The sequence below is a fragment of the Anomaloglossus baeobatrachus genome, chromosome 2 (genome assembly GCF_048569485.1).
Source record: "Anomaloglossus baeobatrachus isolate aAnoBae1 chromosome 2, aAnoBae1.hap1, whole genome shotgun sequence".
NCBI lineage: Eukaryota > Metazoa > Chordata > Amphibia > Anura > Aromobatidae > Anomaloglossus > Anomaloglossus baeobatrachus.
The window spans coordinates 551,716,723-551,742,848 of record NC_134354.1 but is presented as its reverse complement, the minus strand read 5'-3'; positions in this window follow the sequence as shown (position 1 = coordinate 551,742,848).

Sequence of the window (26,126 nt, the reverse complement as noted above, 5' to 3'; positions counted from 1 at the left end):
GACATCACCAAACGCTGGGTTTCCTCCTTCTTAATGCTTTGCCAGGCCTTTACAGCCGCAGCCTTCAGGTCTTGCTTGTTTGTGGGTCTTTCCGTCTTAAGTCTGGATTTGAGCAAGTGAAATGCATGCTCAATTGGGTTAAGATCTGGTGATTGACTTGGCCATTGCAGAATGTTCCACTTTTTTGCACTCATGAACTCCTGGGTAGCTTTGGCTGTATGCTTGGGGTCATTGTCCATCTGTACTATGAAGCGCCGTCCGATCAACTTTGCGGCATTTGGCGGAATCTGGGCTGAAAGTATATCCCGGTACACTTCAGAATTCATCCGGCTACTCTTGTCTGCTGTTATGTCATCAATAAACACAAGTGACCCAGTGCCATTGAAAGCCATGCATGCCCATGCCATCACGTTGCCTCCACCATGTTTTACAGAGGATGTGGTGTGCCTTGGATCATGTGCCGTTCCCTTTCTTCTCCAAACTTTTTTCTTCCCATCATTCTGGTACAGGTTGATCTTTGTCTCATCTGTCCATAGAATACTTTTCCAGAACTGAGCTGGCTTCATGAGGTGTTTTTCAGCAAATTTAACTCTGGCCTGTCTATTTTTGGAATTGATGAATGGTTTGCATCTAGATGTGAACCCTTTGTATTTACTTTCATGGAGTCTTCTCTTTACTGTTGACTTAGAGACAGATACACCTACTTCACTGAGAGTGTTCTGGACTTCAGTTGATGTTGTGAACGGGTTCTTCTTCACCAAAGAAAGTATGCGGCGATCATCCACCACTGTTGTCATCCGTGGACGCCCAGGCCTTTTTGAGTTCCCAATCTCACCAGTCAATTCCTTTTTTCTCAGAATGTACCCGACTGTTGATTTTGCTACTCCAAGCATGTCTGCTATCTCTCTGATGGATTTTTTATTTTTTTTCAGCCTCAGGATGTTCTGCTTCACCTCAATTGAGAGTTCCTTAGACCGCATGTTGTCTGGTCACAGCAACAGCTTCCAAATGCAAATCCACACACCTGTAATCAACCCCAGACCTTTTAACTACTTCATTGATTACAGGTTAACGAGGGAGACGCCTTCAGAGTTAATTGCAGCCCTTAGAGTCCCTTGTCCAATTACTTTTGGTCCCTTTAAAAAGAGGAGGCTATGCATTACAGAGCTATGATTCCTAAACCCTTTCTCCGATTTGGATGTGAAAACTCTCATATTGCAGCTGGGAGTGTGCACTTTCAGCCCATATTATATATATAATTGTATTTCTGAACATGTTTAACAAAACTTGTGTCACTGTCCAAATATTTCTGGACCTAACTGTATATATATATATATATATATATATATATATATATATATATATAATATAATATAATATAAATCAAATCAAATAAGCTTTATTGGCAGGACCAAATACAAATTAGTTTTGCCAAAGCAAGTGTACAATAGGGACTGGGACTGTGGGGATGATGGGTAGGGACCATAGTAAGGATGGATGGGGCACATCCAGGGTGGGGACTGTAGGTAGGATGGATGGGGCACATCCAGGGTGAGGACTATAGGAAGGATGGATGGGGCACATCTAGGGTGGGGACGTTGGGGGCTATGGAAGTCCATGGCTTATCATAGTTCTCTTTCTCGAAGTTTATGACATTCGCTCACATACTGGCGCTGCAATCTCCACTGCGCTCTCTTCTTCCCCCAGCAGGGTATATGTTTTCTCTTCCTCCTTCATGGAGCTGAAATCCGAGAAGAGATGGGAGAGTCTTCTGAAGTGAGTGTCCCTCACTGCTGAGTACTTGGTGCAGTGTAGCAGGAAGTGAGTTTCATCCTCCAGGGCCTCCAGGTCACAGTGTTGGCACAGTCTGTCCTCCCTAGGCTTGTAGCTCTGCTTGTGTCGGCTGGATTCGATGGCTAGACTGTGGGCACTGAGTCTATATCGGCTCAGGGTCCTGCGGCCTCTGGGATCCGGGAGTTTTTCCAGATACGGGGCCAGTCTGTAGTCTCTCTGTAGTCTCTGGTACGTGGTCAGTTTCTATGAGGTGTTGATGTCGGTCCTCCAGTCACTGACATACCTCTCCTGGCCCTCGTCTACCATCTTTCTGATTCTGGTTCTTGTCAGGCTGCTGTGATTGGTTATTTTGACCAGTTGGGTTTGAGAGAGCTGTGCCAGGGGTCCTGGGTCATCTGGACCACGTATATATATCAGAGCTTTGTGGTGATGGGAGCTTGGATTGCTACTCTGTAGGTGAGCCCGAAATGATAGTGCCCTCTTCAGAACCGCTAGGTGTAGAGTGAATCTGCCCAGCTCGGCCCGACAGGCGCTGTGGGAAGTGCTTTGATGGACCTGGAGAAGGTGCTTACAAACTTCTAGGTGGAATATTTCTGTTGGGCTGAAATCCCACCTTGACCAATCTGGGTAAGTGTGAGGGCCCCAGACTTCACTGCCATACAGGAGGATTGGGGCGATGATGGAATCGAAGATTTTTAGCCAGACCCTCACTGGAGGTTTCAGATGATAGAGTCTCCTTCAGATGGAAACTCCTTGTTTTTCAGGGTCTCTATGGCTTGTTTGAAGCTCCCTGACTGGTGAATTTCCAGGCCCAAGTAGGTGTATTTGTCTGTTCCTGTAAGAGTGCAGTTGTTTAGGACAACATATATATATGTGACACCTGCTTTAGTAGGAGCTGCGGCCTTCCAGGTTTACCACACCGAAGACGGATTTTGCCTGCTGTAACAACTCCCTCCCAGACATTGAATCCAGACGCCCCAGTGTGGAATAGTCTGAGAGAACGGACCTGCTGCAGACAGAAGTGAGTAGGACATTGCTGTGACTTGTAGTTCTACAGTTTGAGAAGTGTGCTGGAGCAAATTACAAGGCGTTGCTAGAGAGGACTTTTGACTGCACTAACTGGGAGTTTGTATAGGACCAGCCCTGGGGACATACTGCCTTCATTACTTTAAGTGCACCAACGTACTGCAAGCGCGCCAACGTACTGCAAGCGCGCTGACATCCGCGGCAACTGGGGCCCCAATTTGGGACTGTGTCAATTGTGAGGCTGCAGCTGTTAGTTGGTATATTGTAAGTAGTCAGCAGAGTGTGTGGTGTAGGTTAAAGAGGAAGCATTACCCCTAACCTTCAGATCTATTACAAAGAGCCCCTCCTGCATTTTTGTAGAATACTGCATAACACTACCTGTCCTTTCACTGTTATTTGCTTTTTCCCTGCAATTACCATTGTCATCCTCCTGCAAATAAACCTGTTAAGATTTCTAACCTCAGTTATTGTGAGTGTGTACGGAGCGTGGGTAGGGGTTTCCCGAGTCGACCGCTAGCAGAAGACAAAGACCCTTCTGCATTCCACTAGAGCTCCTAGCAAGATTTGGGTGGAGGCACTGCGTCATATCAAGGTGAGAAATACCGAACACCCTGCCCCAGCGGCAAATTAAAGGGGTGTTACAGTGGAGGCACTGCTGAGATCGATCAAGACAGGTATCGCTGACATGGGGGCTTTAACTGAAGCACAAGTGTCCACATGGTGTGGGGAAAGAAGTATACTTGAAGAACACAGTTTTGCAGTATGCGGTGAACTCTCCAAGGTACCGGGTGAAGAGGTACTGAAGATTGTGAACCAAGTTCATGGAGTTGTCCATCCCAGAGTGGTTGACAGAAGGACTAATGAAGGGAGTCCATTATCAGCAGCTCTAATCACTACTGAGGGGACACTGGATAAAGGGTACTTTCCATCTGTCATAGCTGTGCCATTAAAACATGGACCACATTGGAATCTCACCTGGCCTGTGAGGTCCGAAGCAGGGACATCATCTTCGGGTGCAAGTTCACAGCCTAGGAGATCTAGTCGATGTCTACCTTCCACTCCTACTCGGGACAAATCTGAAGAAACAACCATGATGGTTGACGTGGTAGTGGCAACCATGGAGAAGTTAGTCACCCAGTTTACAAAATTGCAACCTGAAGGGGCCTACTGTCGTCTGAGAACCTTCTCGGGTGTCACTCCTGTCCCAGCTGTTGAAGAAGGGTATGACATGTGGAGGGATGTTACTCTGCAATATCTGGAAGAATGGCAGTGTACTGATGCAGTGAAGAAGCAGAGAATTGTGGAGAGTCTGAAGGGGCCTGCTATGGAAGTGGTGCAGGCTGCTTGGAGAAGTCAGTCAGACACAACTTCTAAAGATTACATGACTGCTCTTGAAGATGCTTTTGGATCCCCAGAGGATGCCACTTATCTCCTTTATCAACTCCGCACCACCTATCAAAACTCTGGTGAGAAGATGTCAGATTATTTTTATCGATTGGACAAATTGATGCATAGGGTCGTATCCAAGGGGGGACTTAGGCCCGAACAAGTTGATCAGTGTCGTTTAGAACAAGTGCTCCGAGGAGCTCTGACTCACGATCCCATTGCTCAACGACTGAGGTGTTGCAACAAAGGGTAGATTCCCCGTTCTTTCCATTAGTTGCTTAAAGAAGTCAGACAAGAGGAAGCTCTCCTGGCCGCCAGAGAACAAGTGACCCAGCGAGTGGCTGCTGCCCCTGTACATCTTGAATCCAGCCATCGAGAGGGAGAGTTCTTGAAGGTCATTGAGAGGCAAGGGGAACAGCTTGCCCAACTTCTAGCTGCCCAGGCTCTGAAGGTTGACCAGCTAAAGCAAATTGTTGAGACAGCTGTCAAGAGTCAAAGACCGCCTTTGCAAGTGGCAAGTGATGACCACAGTCTGGTAGAAGATACAAAGCCAGAAGAATGTTTTGTCTGTGGGAGCACCCATCATATGGCTCGCCAGTGTCCGAAGAGGTGGAATTTGAAGAGATCTCGGGACCCCCCACCTAACAAAGAAGGGGCAGACGGGAAACGGGAAAGGGGGCCAGTAGAGTCCTATACTGACCCCCTTCAAAATCAGAGGTATATTCTACTGCTCCATCTAACCCTGTCCAGTCAGAGCAATTTCCTAAAGGTCTCGTAGGACCAGCACCACATGTACCGGCCTCTATCAATGGGCAGCCATGCACTGTATTACTGGATAGTGGTTCACAAGTGTCCATCATTTTTGAGAAGTGGTACAGAAAATACTTGTCAGACGTGCCCTTGCAACCCCTATCTGGACTTGTAGTCTGGGGTTTGAGTGAAAACAGTTACCCCTACAAAGGATACGTGGCTGTCACACTACGATTCTCAGAGACTATAGCTGGGGTGGAAAGAGAGGTTCCCATCATTGCATTAGTCTGTCCAGACACTGATGAAGACCGGGAAACAGTGCCTGCCATAGTAGGGACAAATGCCAACCTATTCCGTACTCTTGCTCAGTGGTGTCGCGAAATTGGAGGTAATAGATACTCGCAGGCCCTCACAATCCATCCTGTCTGTTTGGTTGCTTATGAGAAGAAAGAGGAAGAGGAAAGGAAGGAACTACGTCCTGAACATTTTGACCTCTGTTTTGAAGGTAGTGATCTGAAGAAGGAGGAAAAGCAGTCAGTGATAAATGGTATGATGAAGCGTGCCGGAACCTTCTCATTGGGTGATTGGGACCTGGGCCTTGCAAGAGGAGTGGAGCATCACATCCGGCTGACTGATGAGAAGCCATTTCGAGAAAGATCCCGACGATTGGCTCCCGCAGATGTGGAGGATGTTCGAAAGCATTTACGGGGTTTACTGGACACTGGAGTCATAATAGAGTCCAACAGCCCATACGCATCTCCGATAGTGATCGCTCGGAAGAAGAATGGAGCTATTAGGATGTGTGTGGATTATCGCACCCTGAACAAACGCACTGTGCCTGATCAGTATACTGTGCCCAAGATTGACGAAGCTTTAGATTGCCTGCAGGGAAGCCAGTGGTTTTCTGTGTTAGATCTTCAGAGTGGATATTACCAGATACCCATGAGCAAGGAGGATCAGGAGAAGACTGCTTTCATTTGCCCTATCGGTTTCTATGAGTTTCAACGGATGCCTCAAGGGGTGACCGGTGCCCCTGCTACTTACCAGAGATGTATGGACAAGGTGATGGGAGACATGAACTTTCGTGAGGTCCTGGTTTACCTGGATGATCTGATTGTATTTGGCCACACCTTGGAAGAGCACAACCTGAGGTTATTTAAGGTGTTGGACCGGCTAGAGGAAGCTGGGTTAAAACTATCCCTCGACAAGTGCCTGTTCTGCCAGAAATCTGTGAAGTATGTAGGACACATTGTCAGCCGAGAAGGAATCTCCATGGATCCAGCCAAAATAGAAGCTGTGATGGAGTGGCCCAAACCCACCAAATTGGGGGAGCTTAGATCTTTTCTAGGTTTCAGCGGGTACTACAGAAGATTTGTGCCACAATATTCCAAGATCGCAAAGCCATTGACAGCCCTCACTCAAGGGTATCCCCCACCTCGAGGGACAGCTCGCTCCAAGAAACCTGCAACAAAAACCTACTTCAAGGTGAATGAGCCTTTCGGAGAGAGATAGACATCAGAGTGTGATGAAGCCTTTGAGAAACTCAAGTCCTGCTTGACCCAGGCACCTGTACTGGCCTATGCAGACCCCAACAAGCCATACGTACTTCATGTGGATGCTTCTTTTGATGGACTTGGAGCAGTCTTATACCAGGAGCACTATGGCGTCCTGCGGCCAGTCTACTACATCAGTCGTGGATTGTCTCCGAGTGAGCGCAATTACCCAGCACATAAACTGGAGTTCTTGGCCTTGAAATGGGCCGTGGTGGACAAGCTGCATGACCACCTCTATGGAGTGCATTTCCAAGTTCATACTGACAACAATCCACTGACCTATGTGAGGACTACAGCAAAGCTGGATGCTACTGGTCATAGATGGCTCGCCGCGCTAGTTATATATGATTTCAGCCTGAAGTACCGACCTGGTGCCACCAACATCGATGCAGATGCTCTGTCCCGGTTGCCCAGGCAGATGGTGAATGAAGAAGAAGCCTGGATTGAGGTTCCAGCCCCAGAGGTGAAAGCTATGTGTCATCGACATCAAGGAAGGATTGCTCAATCAGGGGGCTGTGCTACCTTCTTAGGGGCTCCAGAGGAAGCTCTTCCACTATTGTTCTGTCAACTGACCAACATTGATGCCGGCTCCCTGCCTCAACTGACACAAAACCAGATTGAAAAGGCTCAACAGGAAGATCCTTCTGTGGGAGTTATTCGATGGTGAATGAAAAGGGGCCAAAAGCCTGAGAGGAATGCTCTGAAGACACAAGAGTCTGTTCTCTTGACCCGACAGTTAGACTTTCTGGTGGTGAAAAATGGATTGCTGCACAGCGAGGTCAAATGCCAAAATCGAGAAGTTCGTGTCCAGTTGGTGCTTCCTGCTCAGTTCCGTGAGATGGTCATAAGGGCACTGCATGATGATCATGGACACCTTGGGGTGGAAAAGATCACCAGCCTCATAGCAGATCGGTTCTATTGGCCAAAGATGGAAGCTGACATTGAACAATACTGTAAATCTTGTAAGCGGTGTATCCTAAGGAAAACCTTACCTTCTCTGTCTGCCCCCCTTGTCAACATAACCAGTGATGGCCCCCTTGATTTAGTGTGTATCGACTTCCTTTCCATTGAGCCTGATGAAGGAAACGTCAGCAACGTTCTAGTGGTCACTGATCATTTCACAAGATATGCTCAAGCTTACACCACTAGAGATCAGAAGGCAACCACTGTGGCTAAAACCTTGTGGGAGAAATTCTTTGTGCATTATGGGCTGCCAGCACGCATCCATTCTGACCAAGGGAGAGATTTTGAGAGTCGGCTAATTAAGGAGTTGTGTGAGGTTTGTGGGATCAAGAAGTCCAGGACCACACCATTTCATCCGCAAGGAGACCCTCAGCCTGAAAGATTCAACCGTACCCTTCTTAACATGCTGGGCACTTTGGATTCAAAACAGAAAGGAAGGTGGAGTCGACACATAAGTCAATTAGTTCACGCCTACAACTGCACCAAAAATGAGTCAACAGGGTACTCGCCCTACTTCCTCATGTTTGGAAGGGAAGCCAGACTACCTGTGGATATTAGTTTTGGAGTGTCCCCTGGCAATTCATCTGGGAAGAACTACCTGAAGTATGTGTCACAGCTGAAGGAACAATTAAAGGAGGCCTACAAGTTGGCTGATGAGGCCTCTGGTCGATCCGGGAGGCGAAACAAAATGTACTACGACCGCAGAGTCCAGGACCAAGTCCTGCAACCTGGAGATAGGGTCCTCATCCGTCAGTTGGGCCTCCATGGAAAACACAAGCTTTCTGATCGATGGCGTTCAGAACCTTATGTGGTGGTAGAGAAGTTGCATGGCATCCCAGTCTACAGAGTGAAGCCTGAGAAAGGCGGGGGGGTGTTAAGACCTATCATCGTCAGCATTTGCTACCTATAGGACAGAATGTCCGATTCCAGTCGCCACAACGCACCGAAGCCCATGCAACCACCCGATCTCACCGAAGGAGTCTTCGGCCGCCGCAAGCGACGCATCCTGTGGTCCCTCCTGAAGGTAGTGAGAGTGATTCCAGTGATGAATGTGGACCATGCTTCAGATGGACAAGTGACCCAGGCTCTGTAATTCCAGATCATACAGACCAACCAGCTGAAGAAGTGTCCCAAGACGAGTGTGGTCCGGCACCAAACCCATGTTGCGATCAGTCGGGGGAGAGTTTAGAAAATGCAGAGCTACCAAGTGAAGAGGTTGCTGTCATAGAGCCTGAAAGTCAAGAGCTAGGGGTCGATGAGGGGGTCCCTGTCCCTGCTGTACACACTCGTCCAAAACTGGACATTAGACCCCCCATGATGCTGACATATGACCAGATGGGGCAAGTCACTGAGGTTCCTAGAGTAGTACACCCCTATTCCAACTATGTGTGGCCCTATTTCCCCCCTACAGCTATGTGGCCTGTTAGTGATTTGGGTGTAACTAGTTGTGGTGTTAGTCAGGATGCTTTAACACAAAATTTCCTTCCAGGTGGTGAGTCTTCATTTTGTGCTTGGGAGCCTACAGCGACTCACCAGGGGGAGAGTGTGACACCTGCTTTGGGAGCGATCTATAGTGTTCCACCCACATTCACCTCTACAGATGCTGCTTATTTGGTTGAACTGGAGAATACTACAATTCCCAAGGTGCCTTGCAAATCTGGGGGAGGAGGAAACAGGACGGAGGGGTGGAAGGAAGCTGAGTCATCTTGGAGGCGGGAAGCTGCAACTCTGGGTGAGGAGAGACTGTCTAAGAAAGTGACAGGAGGCACCATTAGTAGGAGCTGCGGCCTTCCAGGTTTACCACACCGAAGAAGGATTTTGCCTGCTGTACCAACTCCCTCCCAGACATTGAATCCAGACGCACCAGTGTGGAATAGTCTGAGAGAACAGACCTGCTGCAGATAGAAGTGAGTAGGACATTGCTGTGACTTGTAGTTCTACAGTTTGAGAAGTGTGCTGGAGCAAATTACAAGGCCTTGCTAGAGAGGACTTTTGACTGCACTAACTGGGAGTTTGTATAGGACCAGCCCTTGGGAAATACTGCCTTCATTACTTTAAGTGCACCAACGTACTGCAAGCGCGCCAACGTACTGCAAGCGCGCCGACATCCGCGGCAACTGGGGCCCCAATTTGGGACTGTGTCAATTGTGAGGCTGCAGCTGTTAGTTGGTAGATTGTAAGTAGTCAGCAGAGTGTGTGGTGTAGGTTAAAGAGGAAGCATTACCCCTAACCTTCAGGTCTATTACAAAGAGCCCCTCCTGCATTTTTGTAGAATACTGCATAACACTACCTGTCCTTTCACTGTTATTTGCTTTTTCCCTGCAATTACCATTGTCATCCTCCTGCAAATAAACCTGTTAAGATTTCTAACCTCAGTTATTGTGAGTGTGTACGGAGCGTGGGTAGGGGTTTCCCGAGTCGACCCCTAGCAGAAGACAAAGACCCTTCTGCATTCCACTAGAGCTCCTAGCAAGATTCGGGTGGAGGCACTGCGTCATATCAAGGTGAGAACTACCGAACACCCTGCCCCTGCGGCAAATTAAAGGTGTGTTACATATATATATATATATATATATATATATATATATTTAGGGGAGCAAAAAAGGTTGGCCGCAATAACAATACAAAATAGAGAGATTTTCAAAAGGACCAGTCAGCAGTGAAGATAGTAACACAGGTCAAGAGTTCTTAAACAATTGTCTTTTACTAAACAACTTGCAGAATTCTTCCAATTTGACTTTACATGCAAGATAATGGGCACAAAAATTAAGAATGGTTGTTTATTATAACTTTGGATACACAGCAACAGAGTCTCTCATGCTTAACTTCCCTTTCCCTTCTCCATCCCTTTCAGAGGAGTAACTCCAATGGGCCAAAACGCTATGGCAGAGATCAATCTGCATGATCTCAGACACTTCACGATAAAGGCCTTATATCTGCAGGTAAGATGTTGGCAAGGGGTATGCCACAACTCCAGCGAAGAGCTCCTTGCTCACAGTCGCTAACAAAGATTCTGTGTGAGGAGGCTGTTCTCTGTCCCTCACTAGGGAGGGTAACCCCATACCTGTAAAGATAAGGAGCCTGGTCGACCATCAGTTCTCCAGCTCTGTCTGTTGCATTTTTGAAAGCTATGGTCTCTAGGTGAATTCATGTTTTCTCACAGTTGATGTTCTGCTTTGTGATTGACATGAATCACCCGCTAACTACAATCTTTTGGTACTAGATGACTTGCACATCTGTACTAATCACAAGATAAACCCTATCTGAGCTGCAAACCTGAAACCAGACTCTTGCCCTATGAACTAACTCCCCCCATTGTGGGCTAGTCCCACTCAATTATTTTTACCACTGCACACATTTTGTTGCTGGGCAGAACTTCCTATGTACCAACATTCTACATAAACTCATATGTATCTTTTACTGAAAACACATTATCTTACATAATATTTATTAAAACACATTGCAATGATAGTGCTGGAAAATTCCCTTTGGGAAAAAGGGAAAAAGATGCTGTGCCTATCTGAGCGTAGTAATAAACTGTGAACAATGGGTGATCGAATTGTATAGCACTCACCAAATAGTAGGAAAATCAAGGCATATCATGGGAGCATCCCCAAACACTGATGTGGAGTCCTCCAGAGTGGTGTGGACAGAAAAGAAAGAGATATGCAATCCCTCATATTGGTGCCACTGTTCACAGTGATGGTGAGTGAACCATTGTATTGGGAATCACATAAAACTCGTACAGGTATGGATATAAGATTTTTTATTATTAAAATTTAAAATAAAGGTACAATATGTTTTGGCCGTAAAGCCTTCTACAGGTACATAAAAAAGCTTTTATGTGACAAGCGCTGTGATGTGCAGACTGTGCAATGTGATATACTATCTAATGATCGGCACATCGCAGCGCTTGTCACATGAAAGCACTGCATTGTAAAGCAGGCTGAGGGAAGTGTGAAGTGTGACCTGGGCATGTGTTCCCAGACTGCAGACTGATGTCACTCATGTAGAGGCAGCCCTGCCCCCCCCCTCCAGTGACATGCCCTGGTCAGTTGGTCCGATTCCGGTCTCCAGACTGGAAAGATCAAAGCTACAACATCAACATAGGAGTATTCATGCTACAGAGACATCAGCTTACAGGGTAGCTAGCAGATAATAAGGAAAGTGTTAGGATAAATGAAAGGGGGTCACATTAGTAGTGGAAAACCCCTTTAAAATCATAATTTATTGTAAATGGAAGTTCTGGGCTTAGGCGGGCTTTACATGTTGCGACATCGCTAGCAATTGCTAGCGATGTCCAGCGCGATAGCACCCGCCCCCGTCGCACAAGCGATATGTGGTGATTACTGCCGTAGTGAACATTATCGCTATGGCAGCTTCACTCGCACATACCTGCTCGGCGACGTTGCTGTGACTGCCGAACTATCCCTCCTTCAAGGGGGAGGTGCGTTCGGCGTCACAGCGATGTCACCACAATGTCACTAATCGGCCGGCCAATAGAAGTGGAGGGGCGGAGATGAGCGGGACATAACATCCCTCCCACCTTTTCCCTTCCACATTTCCATCGGGACGCAGGTAAGGAGATGTTTGTCGCTCCTGCAGGTTTACACACAGCGATGTGTGGAGCTGCAGGAACGACAAACAACATCGTACCTGCGGTCGACCCAAAATTCTGAAAATGAACGACGCTACACAGATCACTGATTTTCGACGCTTTTGTGATCGTTAATCGTCGCACCTAGGATTTACACGTTGCGATGTCGCTACCGGCGCTGGATGTGCGTCACTAACGACGTGACCCCGATGATATTTCGGAAGCGATGTCGCAACGTGTAAAGCCCCCTTTCTCCTGTTTCAGGAATTTTTTTTCCTCTGTATGTAAATGTTTATAATAAAAATTTTGAGTATTCTATAATATGTTACCATGGAGATTGTTTACATATTAATACTATTATATTATTTTTGCCTTCCTTATGTACTGCTTTCTTTTGTAGCGACTGTGAACAAGGCCTGAAAGGAGACAAAAATTTATATTTAAAGTCATAGCGACTTATCGAACCCTGATTGTATTGGCAAATAAAGCTTATGAATTTGGTCAAGTTTTTGTCAGAGAGTTTACTTTCCTTATGAGCACCTCTACCTTTAATCACACTTTTTTATACTATTATAGCATGTGAACACATTTTAACTTTATAATATGCTATACAATATTTTAGAACTGATAAAAGGAAATATAGAGTACATTGCAGTGAAATGATCTGAGTGATTAAACGGGTTAAATAGTAGATCTTTAAAAATCCTTGTCAGCTTTTGACATTTTGGGTTTTTTTGTGCTTTTCTCAGGTCTTGCTGAGAAGCACAAGAGCTCTTCACTGAAGTATAAATGAAGACGAACCACCATTAGCAGGGTCCTTATGTGTTATTTGCAAGGCATCTTAGAAACAACATGGTAGTTGGGTTTCATGACCCAAAGCATAATGTATCAGGTAAAGAAAAGCACCCCATTCATGGAAGAATTGTGTTTGAGAAAGTACATAAACCTTAGTTTTCTAAACTCTACCAAGACTGAATGTATTCTAGTTTTAAAAAAGGTTGGTAAAGAAAAGTAAGAATGCATCAGGGAACACTTACAATTACTAATTCACTCCTCTTGAAAAAAAAACAGACAAAATGTACATCAAGGACTCACCAGTCCTCTAGCCACAAAGAGATATGTACTTTACAATGCTCAGTACGCTTTCATCACTCTGTATTCCTTTTTTTAATTAAGGTTGTGATGTTTAAGCATTAGTATTGATTTTTTTGATATAGTATCCTTAGGTGGGTCATGGGAAACTTGAATATGTGGTTCCTGTAATGTAGCAGACTATGCCCAATTGTTTTATACTTTTGCTTATTATACTATACTATATATTATGCAGGGCGGCACGGTGGCTCAGTGGTTAGCACTGTAGTCTTGCAGCGCTGGGGTCCTGGGTTCAAATCCCACCAAGGACAACATCTGCAAGGAGTTTGTATGTTCTCCCCATGTTTACGTGGGTTTCCTTCGAGTTCTCTAGTTTCCTCTTACACTCCAAAGACATACAGATAGGGACTCTAGATTGTGAGCCCCAATGGAGACAGTGTTGCCAATGTATGTAAAGCTCTGTGGCATTAATAGCACTATATAAATGAATAAAATTATTATTATTATACTTACAAATAAAAATTATACTTTAAAAAAAGAAAAAATCTGTAGGGTTATTCTGGTTTTCATATTTACAGATAATTAACTTACTTAAAACATAACATGTGCTGCTGTATACTAATGATTTCTAAAGAGTTTAGTGACCAATCATGCTGTATGGTTTGGTAATTCTCTTCAGTGTTCAATGCCAACCATTTAATATAGATAAATATCTATTGTCATCACTAAACTGCTCCCAATCTCATGTATGTGCAATTAATTTGTACTTCCTGGGCTTGTACAAGTGCAAGAGTGATATACATGTCACGCTCCCCGGGTCCTCGGCTCCCCTTCCCGGGTCTCCTGTCCCGCTCCCCGGCTCACCTGCCACGCTCCCCGCGTCCCAGTCTCTTGTGCCCGTCCTTCCTAGGCTCCCTGGCCGCCGATCCCGGCGCCCGACGGCCTCCCAGGCCCTGGCCGGCTCCCCTGCGTCCTCCTCTCAGCCTCCTTCCCTGGCTTCTGGCACCCGGGCCGCGCGCATGCGCATTAGGGCGCGCGCGCGGTCACTGACCCTTTCTTAAAGGGCCAGCGCCCATTAACAGGAAATGAGGTTAGACAGGTACGGGGTATAAAGGGGGTTCTTGTCCAAGGGGGCGGGGCCTGATCTTCGTGTTTTCTGAGCTAGGAGTCAGGTCTCCTTGTGTTTTCCTGCCATACTTACGTATCTCTCTTCTAGAGCTGATCCCGCCTCGCCATCCAGTCCTGCTGAATCCCGAGCCCCGCACGCTGTCCGTCTGCCATCTGACAGTCCGTACCATCTCGGATCCCTGCGGTGACCCGTCATCTTGCTCCAAAGGTTCCGGACCCCGCCTGACATCATCTTGGCTTCCGAACCTGAGCTACGTCACCCGGACTGCCATCTGTGACTCCGTGGTCCCAGGGACTCCTCCGCTACCTTCACTTGCACGGACTGTTCTGCTGCCCATCAGTGCTTCAGCTACCGGACTCCCTACCACCATCTTAGAGTTCGGCCCAGTGGATCCACCTCCTGGGTCTGCCCGACCGCCCGGCCCTGACAGTAAGATCAGGCCATGGATCCCGCTGCAGCACTATTGGCCCTGCAAGAGGAACTCCAACGCCAGCGTGAAGTCCAGACCCGCATGCTGCAATTTATGACCTCCGTGGACACCCGCCTGTACACGTTACAAGCATCAATGACGCCTGCGGCAACCAGGTCCCCCACTAGGCAATCCACGGCTCCCGCACCAGTGGCAGCCGCGTCGGATGCCTCCCGCCTCCGTTTGGCGTCACCACCTCGTTATGCTGGAGATCCCAAGACCTGCAGGGGCTTCATAAACCAATGTTCCCTTCATTTCACGCAGCTGCCACATCTGTTTGCCTCCGACCAAGCCAAGGTCGCCTTCATCATGTCTCACCTGGAGGGCGAGGCACTGGCGTGGATGAACCCCTTGTGGGAGAAGGAGGACCCCATGACCAAGGATCTTCAAGAGTTCCTGCAGGCCTTTCGCAGTACCTTTGACGAGCCGGGACGCGCCTCTGCGTCTGCTTCATCACTTCTCCGCCTACGTCAAGGAACACTGACGGTGGGCCAATACGCCATCCGTTTCCGCACTTTGGCTTCTGAACTCGGGTGGAATAATGAGGCCCTGACAGCCGCCTTCTGGGAAGGACTTTCGAGTCGCATCAAAGATGAGTTAGCGGGTCGTGACGTGCCCTCCACCCTAGATGCCCTGATTGCCCTAGCCACTCGAGTGGACATTCGTTTTCAGGAGCGCTCCAAAGAGCTGGTTCGTGAGCGACGTGCGGTACGGCACTCCTCCCCGCCACAGAAATCCTCTGTGCCACAGTCATCAACAGCTGGGATTCCTGTCCACGAACCCATGCAGGTTGACCGAGTACGACAGTCTGACCAACGTCGAGCAGAGCGGCTCGCCAAGGGCCTCTGCTTTTACTGCGGAGAGGGCACACATCTCCTACGCTCCTGTCCGGAAAGGCCGGGAAACTCCAAAGCCTAGGGTTGGTAGGAGAGGCCACCCTAGGTGCTGGGACTCTCTCAGACCCAGTTATGTGGACGGTACAAGTATCAACAGGAGAGACGCGCTTCACGGCTGAGGCATACCTCGACTCCGGAGCAGCAGGCAATTTTATCCAGCAGGCCACGGTGGACAAATACCAGCTGCCTGTTACTCTACTCGAGAAGCCCCTACTGATTGCCTCGGTGGATGGGAGACCCCTCTCTGATACCATCTCCTGGATCACCAAGCCGGTGGAACTGCGTATCGGTGCTCTGCACACCGAGAACATCTCTCTCTACGTCCTTCCACACATGTCCCATCAAATCCTGCTGGGACTTCCTTGGTTGCGAACACACGAACCATCAGTCAGCTGGGGTACTGGCGAAATCACCCGTTGGGGCTCTGCCTGTCATGAAAGATGTATAAAGTCTATACAACCAGTCCGACGACCTCCGGTTCCTGAGTACCTACCGGGTCTGCCCTCGGCCTATTGGTCCTTCGCGGACGTTTTTGACAAGAAGGAGTCCGAGGTACTTCCGCCACACCGTCCCTACGATTGCGCCATCGACCTGCTCCCAGGAACAACACCACCTCGAGGACGGATATATCCGTTGTCTCCAGCCGAAACCAGGGCCATGTCCACCTACATCACGGAAAGCCTGGCAAAGGGATTCATCCGGAGATCCTCCTCTCCTGCGGGAGCAGGCTTCTTCTTCGTTAAGAAGAAAGAGGGTGACCTACGCCCATGCATTGACTACCGGGGCTTGAATCAGATTACCATAAAAAACAAGTACCCCCTACCGCTCATCCCCGAATTATTCGATCGGCTCAGAGGAGCCCGTGTGTTCACCAAACTGGATCTTCGGGGTGCCTACAACCTAGTTCGTATCCGCTCTGGAGACGAATGGAAGACCGCGTTTAATACTCGCGATGGGCACTATGAATACTGCGTGATGCCCTTCGGTCTGTGTAACGCTCCTGCCGTATTCCAAGAACTGGTGAACGACATTTTCCGGGACCTCCTCTACGTATGTGTAGTAGTGTATCTGGATGACATCCTTGTCTTCTCTCCGGACCTCCAGACCCACAGAGAGAACGTAAAGCTGGTTCTACAAAGACTGAGAGAGAATCGTCTCTACGCCAAATATGAAAAGTGCGTCTTTGAGCAGTCTTCTCTTCCTTTCCTGGGATACATCATCTCGGGTACTGGGCTGCAGATGGATCCAAAGAAGGTCTCCTCCATCCTCCACTGGCCTCCCCCGTCTGGACTGAAGGCAATCCAACGGTTCCTGGGATTTGCCAACTACTACCGCCAGTTTATCCCTCACTTCTCCGCCCTGACTGCTCCTCTCTCCGCTCTGACCAAAAAGGAGGCTAATCCAAAGGACTGGTCACCTGCGGCCGACGCCGCGTTTTGCTCCCTGAAGCGAGCATTCGCCTCCTCTCCTGTACTCCACCGACCGGAGTTAAACCGCCAGTTCACCTTAGAGGTAGATGCCTCCTCCTCAGGAGCCGGAGCAGTGCTCATGCAAAAATCCTCCTCCGGGAAGATGGTGACTTGCGGTTTCTTCTCTAAAAGCTTCTCAGCACCTGAACGTAATTACACCATCGGTGACCGAGAACTATTGGCGGTCAAACTGGCTCTGGAGGAGTGGCGCTACCTCCTGGAAGGAGCAGTGTACCCTGTGATTATCTACACGGACCACAAGAACCTGGAATACCTGCGGTCCGCTCAGCGACTGAACCCACGACAAGCCAGGTGGTCCTTATTCTTTGCCAGGTTTGACTTCCAGCTTCACTTCCGACCCGCAGACAAGAATATACGCGCTGATGCCTTGTCTAGGTCTCTCATGCCTCTGGAGCAGGAGGAAGAGACTACCCAACCTATCATCTCTCCTAGCAAGATTGTTCCGGTGGCTCCTGTCACTCTGGCCCAGATACCACCCGGGAAGACCTATGTCTCTGAGACCGACAGGCAAAAAGTGTTACACTGGGGTCATGCCTCGAAAACAGCCGGCCATGCAGGCCAGAAGAGAACATGGGGTGCGATTGTACGCCATTACTGGTGGCCATCCCTTCGCACGGACGTTGCCGCCTTTGTCTCTGCCTGCCCCTCTTGTGCCAGGAACAAGACGCCCAAACACCTGCCCTATGGCCGTCTTCTGCCTCTGCCGATACCCTCAGTTCCATGGCAACACATAGCGATGGACTTTATTACGGACTTGCCAGTATCATCCGGACACACAGTCATATGGGTCGTGGTGGATCGGTTCTCCAAAATGGCTCACTTCGTCCCTATGCCCGGACTGCCCTCTGCTCAGGAACTCGCGGAAGCCTATATACAACATATCTTCCGCTTGCATGGCTTTCCTTCCCACATCGTGTCCGACAGAGGAACTCAGTTCACCTCCCGCTTCTGGAGGGCTCTCTGCAAACATCTGGGAGTGACTCTGGACTTTTCTTCCGCTTACCATCCTCAGTCTAATGGCCAAGTGGAAAGGGTCAATCAAATCTTGACCTCCTTCTTACGTCACTATGTCAACGCCCATCACGACGACTGGTCCACGCTTCTGCCTTGGGCTGAATTCTCCCATAACCACCACGTCAGTGAGTCGTCCTCCAAATCTCCCTTCCATGTCGTTTACGGACTGCAGCCTTCCGTCCCGTTGCCTATATCCCCTTCTTCGGATGTCCCTGCTGCTGATACTGTAGCCCGTGACTTCGCTACCATTTGGGACTCTGTCAAGGCGTCCCTTGGGCGCGCTTCCCAGCGGATGAAGAAACACGCTGACAAAAGGCGTCTAGACCCTCCGTGTTTCTCTCCTGGTGACCTGGTCTGGCTTGCTTCCCAGTACATCCGACTGAAGATACCTTCCTACAAGCTGGGTCCTCGCTACATCGGGCCGTTTAAGGTCCTCAGCAAGATCAATGAGGTCTCCTACAAACTGAGGCTTCCGACCACGATGAAAATACCCAACTCCTTCCACGTCTCTCTACTCAAGCCGGTGTTCCTTGGTCCCTTCTCCGCTGCTGCCAGTCCGGCTCCTCCTCCTATTGCTGAGGACGACATCTATGCGGTAAGGGATATCGTGGCCATGAAGACTGTTCGTGGCCGGCAGTTCTTCCTGGTGGACTGGGAGGGGTATGGTCCTGAGGATAGATCCTGGGAACCCAGGGAGAACGTGGGCTCTCCTCTGATCCGTGCCTTCATGTCCCGGTTGCGGGGAGGGGGGCGTGGGGAGGGGGGTACTGTCACGCTCCCCGGGTCCTCGGCTCCCCTTCCCGGGTCTCCTGTCCCGCTCCCCGGCTCACCTGCCACGCTCCCCGCGTCCCAGTCTCTTGTGCCCGTCCTTCCTAGGCTCCCTGGCCGCCGATCCCGGCGCCCGACGGCCTCCCAGGCCCTGGCCGGCTCCCCTGCGTCCTCCTCTCAGCCTCCTTCCCTGGCTTCTGGCACCCGGGCCGCGCGCATGCGCATTAGGGCGCGCACGCGGTCACTGACCCTTTCTTAAAGGGCCAGCGCCCATTAACAGGAAATGAGGTTAGACAGGTACGGGGTATAAAGGGGGTTCTTGTCCAAGGGGGCGGGGCCTGATCTTCGTGTTTTCTGAGCTAGGAGTCAGGTCTCCTTGTGTTTTCCTGCCATACTTACGTATCTCTCTTCTAGAGCTGATCCCGCCTCGCCATCCAGTCCTGCTGAATCCCGAGCCCCGCACGCTGTCCGTCTGCCATCTGACAGTCCGTACCATCTCGGATCCCTGCGGTGACCCGTCATCTTGCTCCAAAGGTTCCGGACCCCGCCTGACATCATCTTGGCTTCCGAACCTGAGCTACGTCACCCGGACTGCCATCTGTGACTCCGTGGTCCCAGGGACTCCTCCGCTACCTTCACTTGCACGGACTGTTCTGCTGCCCATCAGTGCTTCAGCTACCGGACTCCCTACCACCATCTTAGAGTTCGGCCCAGTGGATCCACCTCCTGGGTCTGCCCGACCGCCCGGCCCTGACAATACATTTTTACTCTCCATATGTTATATGTATAACAACTACGGATGAGCCAACCCGAATGGTAAAATTTGAGGTTCGTACCAGACAGCTAGTGTCCGGCGCTCAAAGTTCAACACAGACTTTTCATGGAAGTCCTTATCCGAGCTCAGAGTTTGAGTGCTGTTTAGATGCTAAATAAAGCTTGTTGAAAGGCTGCAGCACAGCCAATCAACTTAATGTATATATCAAATTATATAGTAGTGTTATAATATTATAAATGATATTTTGATATCACATCTATCTCAAGATTTGGAGATTGAGCTGGAGGCTGGGACATGTGCTGGCTGATATGCTGGTAACTGGCCTCTATGAGACTGACTATCGAGATACTGAGAACTCCATGGCGATGAGCCCATAGAATAGGGTATACATATCCACCTATTGATAAACCAATAAGAAGGGAAAATGCATTGAGGTTTAATATATGCGTCCAGGAGAGGCTTCAGATCCACATTCCATCTTTACTAGTTTGGAAAGTGATGAGTACCCTTTGATTACACCTACCCTGTACTGTCAATTGTATTATTAAGCCATAAGCACTGTGCACTTTGTTATATCACTCTAGCACTTTATAGATACTGCACTTTTTCTTCCAGGCTCATACGTGGCAGCACGGTGGCTCAGTGGTTAGCACTGCAGTCTTGCAGCGCTTGGGTCCTGGGTTCTAGTCCCACTAAGGACAACATCTGCAAGGAGTTTATATGTTCTCCCTGTGTTTGCATGGGTTTCCTCCCAGACTACAAAGACATACAAATAGGGAATTTAGATTGTGAGCCCCAATGTGGGACAGTGTTCCTGATGTATGTAAAGCAATGCAAAATATGTTAGCGCAATATAAAAATAAAGATTTATTTTATTTATACAGGGTCAGGTAGGGTGAGTCTATGGTGAAAGGGGGGCGCCAATATGCTAATTAGGTTGCCGACCTCCGCTTACAGGTAGGGCACAGGAGGGATTGACTCGTACAGGGCCAGCATTATCATCTCCCTTTTCCTGTGCACTTTTACAGTACATAAATGTTCACTGAATTCACAATCTGTTGTGATTTTAATATCAATTCAATAACAATTTTTTTCAAAGGGTAATGTTACAATATGATACACTAGTCTTATGCCCTATATATATTGATAAATAAGGTCAAACTAACACTTTATATGCAAGCATAATAAATAAAATATAGTAAATATTCTTTTGTTGATTTTTATTGGTCAGCAATAGTAAACTAAAGGGTGCTTTACACGCTGCGACATCGCTAGCGATGTGACAAGCCAGATCGCATCTGCAATCTGGCGAGATCGCACATAAGTCGTTTTATAGAGCAGGTCACATGTGCGATCTCGGCAGATCGCTAATGAGATTGCTAGCGATGTTGCAGCATGTAAAGCACCCTTAATACTAACGTGTTACTGATGAAACCTGTTCATACCCTTCTGAGGGAGCTTAGATATCAAATCTGACTTGTCACTTTATGTGGCATGAGTAGTTCCCTGGAAAAGTCCTTGAGGGGAGATATGAATCATCGAGGTTGAAAACCTTGGTGATGTAAGCTTGAAAGAAGGCTCTAGCATGGTTAATGCTGAGATAGTTAATAGGGCATGTTAAGGCTGAGTTTATGAGCAGTCAAATAGATGGGTGGGAATGACTGTTCACATATCCCCACCCTAGGGCATGGTACAAGAGGTAAAATGGAGACCATAGTCTCCTTTATTTGTCTGCGTGTGGAGGTGTGCAGATCTCCAGCATTGTTTCTCTTGGACATTATCTTGAGCTGGTGAACGCCATATCTTTATCATACATATTCCTTGCTTCTCCTGACCACCAGCTGTCCTCACATTTATGATTGGTTGCAGTGAGACACGCCCTCACCCTGTGTGACAGCCATGCAGTGACAGACCTGGCTAGTTTCCTGCCAGCATTGAGAAACATGTGATGGTGTCTCCGCGGCATTCTTGTTTTGCATACTTTCCCAGGGGGCCTTGTTCTAGTGTCACTGTGTTGAGAAACACGTGATGGTGTCTCCGCAGTGTTGGATGTTGATCTCCCCGAGGTCAACCATCCTTACCTATGACAGCCATGCAGAGACCGGTAAGTATAAAGCACTTGATTTATTCTTATTTTCTTTCTTTTCAGCAGTTGGACTCAAAACCAACTTATCTTCTATTCAGTGAATATTATTTACCCTATTTCTCCATGGAGGTTCCTGGATTTGTTAGAGTGCTTTCATGCTGCATTTTGTCCCCTGTTTAGTCACCCTGTCGAGGCTTACATCCTAACTCCCCTTAAATCAGATTTTGGACATAAGCGCAGATGTAGCCATTGACTAAAATGGTGCAAACACGGTCACTGTGTGCTCTGTAGCGCCTCATTTACAGGCGTATACGCCTACTAGAGATGGACACCCAGGCATAGTAAAGGATGTATGGGTGTACGCCTCCAGTAGGTGTATACGCCCAAAAATAGTGCGCAACCGGTCAGACAGTGACTCTGCCTGCACCATTATAGTCAATGGATCTGTAGGAGCATACATATGAATCCTGTTTTGCAGGAGCTTTGAACGTAAGCCTCAACAGGACCTTTTAACGGAGGACAAAACACTGTGAAAACACACCTAAGATGAATTATATCAAAATTAGACACCTTAATTTTACTGATATATAACTGACATCAATAAAATGGTTGTAACTCCAGAGAAAACATTTATCAATGTTTTAGATTTAGATGATAAACTCATTATTTAGAAGAAATAGGGTGTGTCAGGTGATAACACTTAAAGGAACCTGTCAGGTTTCAGTGCACCCATAACTGCTAGCATTTCTGGGTGCATATTTAAAATCCCTGCATAACTGTCCCAGCATCTAAAAGAACACATAAACAGATGTTTAGAAAAAATATATCTGAACATCATTTATGAGATGTTAATGACTATTCGCAGGAGCATTAGTTCCCTGGAAAGTTGGCCGACGTAGCAGGTTAGCACGCCCCTGTGGGCATGAGTAAATGATTTACAATGCCCGGCATCATGGCAGCGTGATAAAAAGCTGCACATTCACATGGCTTTGTATCCGTCAGCTTTCAGCTCTTTTGACGCCAGGTCAATGGGTCCCAGCTTTAAAGAGGCACATTGCCCATAATCGGACGTCACCCACATTTCTGGCCATATGCACTACTCAGAATCCAGGTTTATGTGTCCTGGCTTCAGAGAGGAGTAGTGTGCATGACCGGAAGTGTGGATGACTTAAAGACCATGGGCAGAGAGCGATTTTAAGTCCAGGGTGCATACAACCAGCATCAAAGGAGCTCAATGCTAACCAACTTTGTATGGCGATGCCATGACGCTGGGCATTGTAAAGCAGGTTGTCATGCCCAACCTGTGGGCATGTTAACAAGCTGAGTGAGCCGACTAGCCAGGGAATTAATGCCCTTGCAATTAGTCACAGCCCTCATTAGCATCTCATAAAATATCTTTAAAAATACTTTTTCTGAAGTTCTGTTTATGTATGCTAGTAAATGCTGGGACAGTTAGACAGGGATTAGAAATATGCACCCAGAGTTGCTCTTGGTTCTAGGGTTACTTGTGACCTTTGCAGGTTCCCTCTAAGTTACTGGGGAGTGCCGTTCACAAAGACCTGTGTATAGCAGTTATTCCAGGCATATTTTAATCTCCTGTATACCTGAATATGGCTTCTGTTTAGGACGTTACTTTTCCAATTGAATAAAAAGCACAATCCAGGTCATGCAATTCAAATTGAAATGATAGCTCCACAGCAAAGAAGTATTTATATAATTCTTACTCAAGCCTGTTTTAGAAAGATCAGGCCTCCTTCAGAGCAAATGTCTTAGCTAAGCGGTGACCTTGTACATTTTCTTTTTGAATAGAGGGCAAACTTAACATAGGAATATATTGTGGATTAATTGGGTGCTGGGCCATAAACTGAAATTCTTCACTGGACAATGTTTCAAATTGCTTTTAACAAATGACATATTTGAGAACAATATGTTCAGGGACCATTGTATTGCAGATCTGGAATACAATCGTATATAACATACAATGGAAAATTGGAAGACGTAAAAAGGATACAGTTATTGTTAAGAAAGCTTATAAATTAAAAACAAAGGCATTTCGTCAATAGAAGCAGCCACTGCTGTTGCTGTCAGTTAATAGTATGGAGGGGAGCAGCACATTGGTCCAAATCCCCCTTCCTCTTGTATGGTAATAATCAAGATGGATTTCCTCTTATTCATGGGCCCCAAATATTAAAAAGCAAATTGATAATAAAAAAAATAAAAAAAAATATTTGCCCTTAAACTCTTGCCACTCTTTTCCAACAATAGATGCATAGATGTAAGTGTGACGCCCTGGTCTATCAGGTCGTCACAAGGGTGCCGTGCAATCTGCCCTTCTGCATGGTACCTGCTCCTCCTTGGTTATGGGTCCTTTCAATTTGGTGTTGCTACAACAGGTGCACGCAAATCCTGAGGAACACTCTGCACCACACCCACCAACCACCCATTGGGCTGCCTGATGAAAGTAGGGCCACCCAGATGGGGGGATGGAAGAGGGAGGGCAGAGATGTCAGTGGTTGAGTGGAGTAGAGTTGAGCAGTGAGACAGCGGTGACGGTGCAGGTCACGCTGTGGAGCTGGGCTCCTTTACTCGTCCCAGGTGCCAGACGTTGGCCTGGCCAGAAGGAGCTGGAGCCCGGGTCACAGGGGGTAGTGACAGGGGGTATGGTGCTGCTACAGAGAGCAGGCCGGCTGCCTTGTGCTACAGCCGGGCAGGGGCCAGGGCACGACGGGGTACGTGGACCCTAGGCTGAAAAGTAGCTTCACACAGCCCAGTAATTCACCCAACGGGAACGGAATCTTCAGGAACCATTCCCCACCCGCTCAAGAATCGTGGTACTAGCGCATTGAGGGGGATAGAACTTCCCAAAATCGTCCAGAAAATCCCAAGTGTGAACCCTGAGAGCAGGCTCGCCTTGCGGGCCACGCAGGTGAGCAGGACTCAAGTGGTTTTAGGTGAAAGGGATCCACCAAGTTAAACACGGTGCCAAGGAACAGGGCTTCAGACCGGCCAGCGGCGCCAAAGGGGCACGGACCCAGCGTTCTCGTCTAAGAGAAGCAGAGCATTTCGAGAGTTTGGTTTACCTGGTGTCAGCGTCAGTGACTTTGGACTGTGTGAGTACCCGATAACCCTTCACCCCGATGGGTTCCCCACTCCATCCCATCACCGGGCCCCGGGACACTAAACCACCTACCCATGGAGGGGTTAAAACATCGTCACCGGACTCCCCAACAGCAGTGGTGGTCTCTCCCGTTACCACGCACCGTGGGTGGCGTCACGAACATTATCTCATTCACCACCCCAAAACACCAAGTCCCCCCCTTTTATTTCCGAAGTAGTCGCGCGACCCCGCCTCGGATACGGAGACCCCTCGAGCCACTGCGGATCCAGGTCCGAGCAGCCCGTCGGCTGTCGCGGGGGCGGCACATAAGTGGTGGGAGAAATTCCCTGTAGCCACAAAGAAAGTATATCTGGAGACACTGACATTTCTTATGTTGTGACAAGTCTCCCCTTTATATTTGTTTTTTTCTTTAAAGAACATAGTTGGGTTCCTTTGTCATATTGTTTTATTTCCATTTGTTTATTTTTTTTCACATGTGAATTACACATTTTTATCTTCATTCTTAATGCATTAGAGAACAGAAACAATAAGCTACCACAATAATTTTTACATGAAAAAACCCTCTAAAATCAGTGTCACTGAGTTTTTGCATTTTTTGTGCAATTCTTGTTTGAATAGAAAATAACTCTCTCTTAAAAATACAAAAGAAAATTCACCAAACTTCAGACATTTAACTGCAACGCTATAATTTTTTTGCACCTCTGTTTTTAGAGTGAAACGTAACAACTTTACACTCCACACCAATAGAGCGCCCTGCTACAAGTGTTGGCATTTTGGATGTGCACCTACCTATCATTTATTATTACCCTGTTTGCCCGAAAATAAGACCTCCCCTGAAAATAAGTACTAGCAGAGGTTTTAAGCAAGGCCTAAATATAAGACATCCCCCGAAAATAAGCCCTTGTCGCGGTTCAATAATGAAGTGTCCATGGAGCTAAAAAAGTTAAAGAATACTGCAGAACACTTCATTATAGAAAGCAAATACCCCCAAAAGAGAGAGGACAGAGAGAGAAGACCCCACGATTATACTCACCAGACGGTGACCAGGAGCAGTGCAATGCATCAAGGAGCTGCGGCAGAACGCACACCTACTGTACACACATGAGAACACACACACACACACACACACACATGAGATCACACACACAATCACACATAAAATTTCACACACACACTCACCACATTCAGGGTTATCGATTGCTTCTGGGTGGCATAAGAAC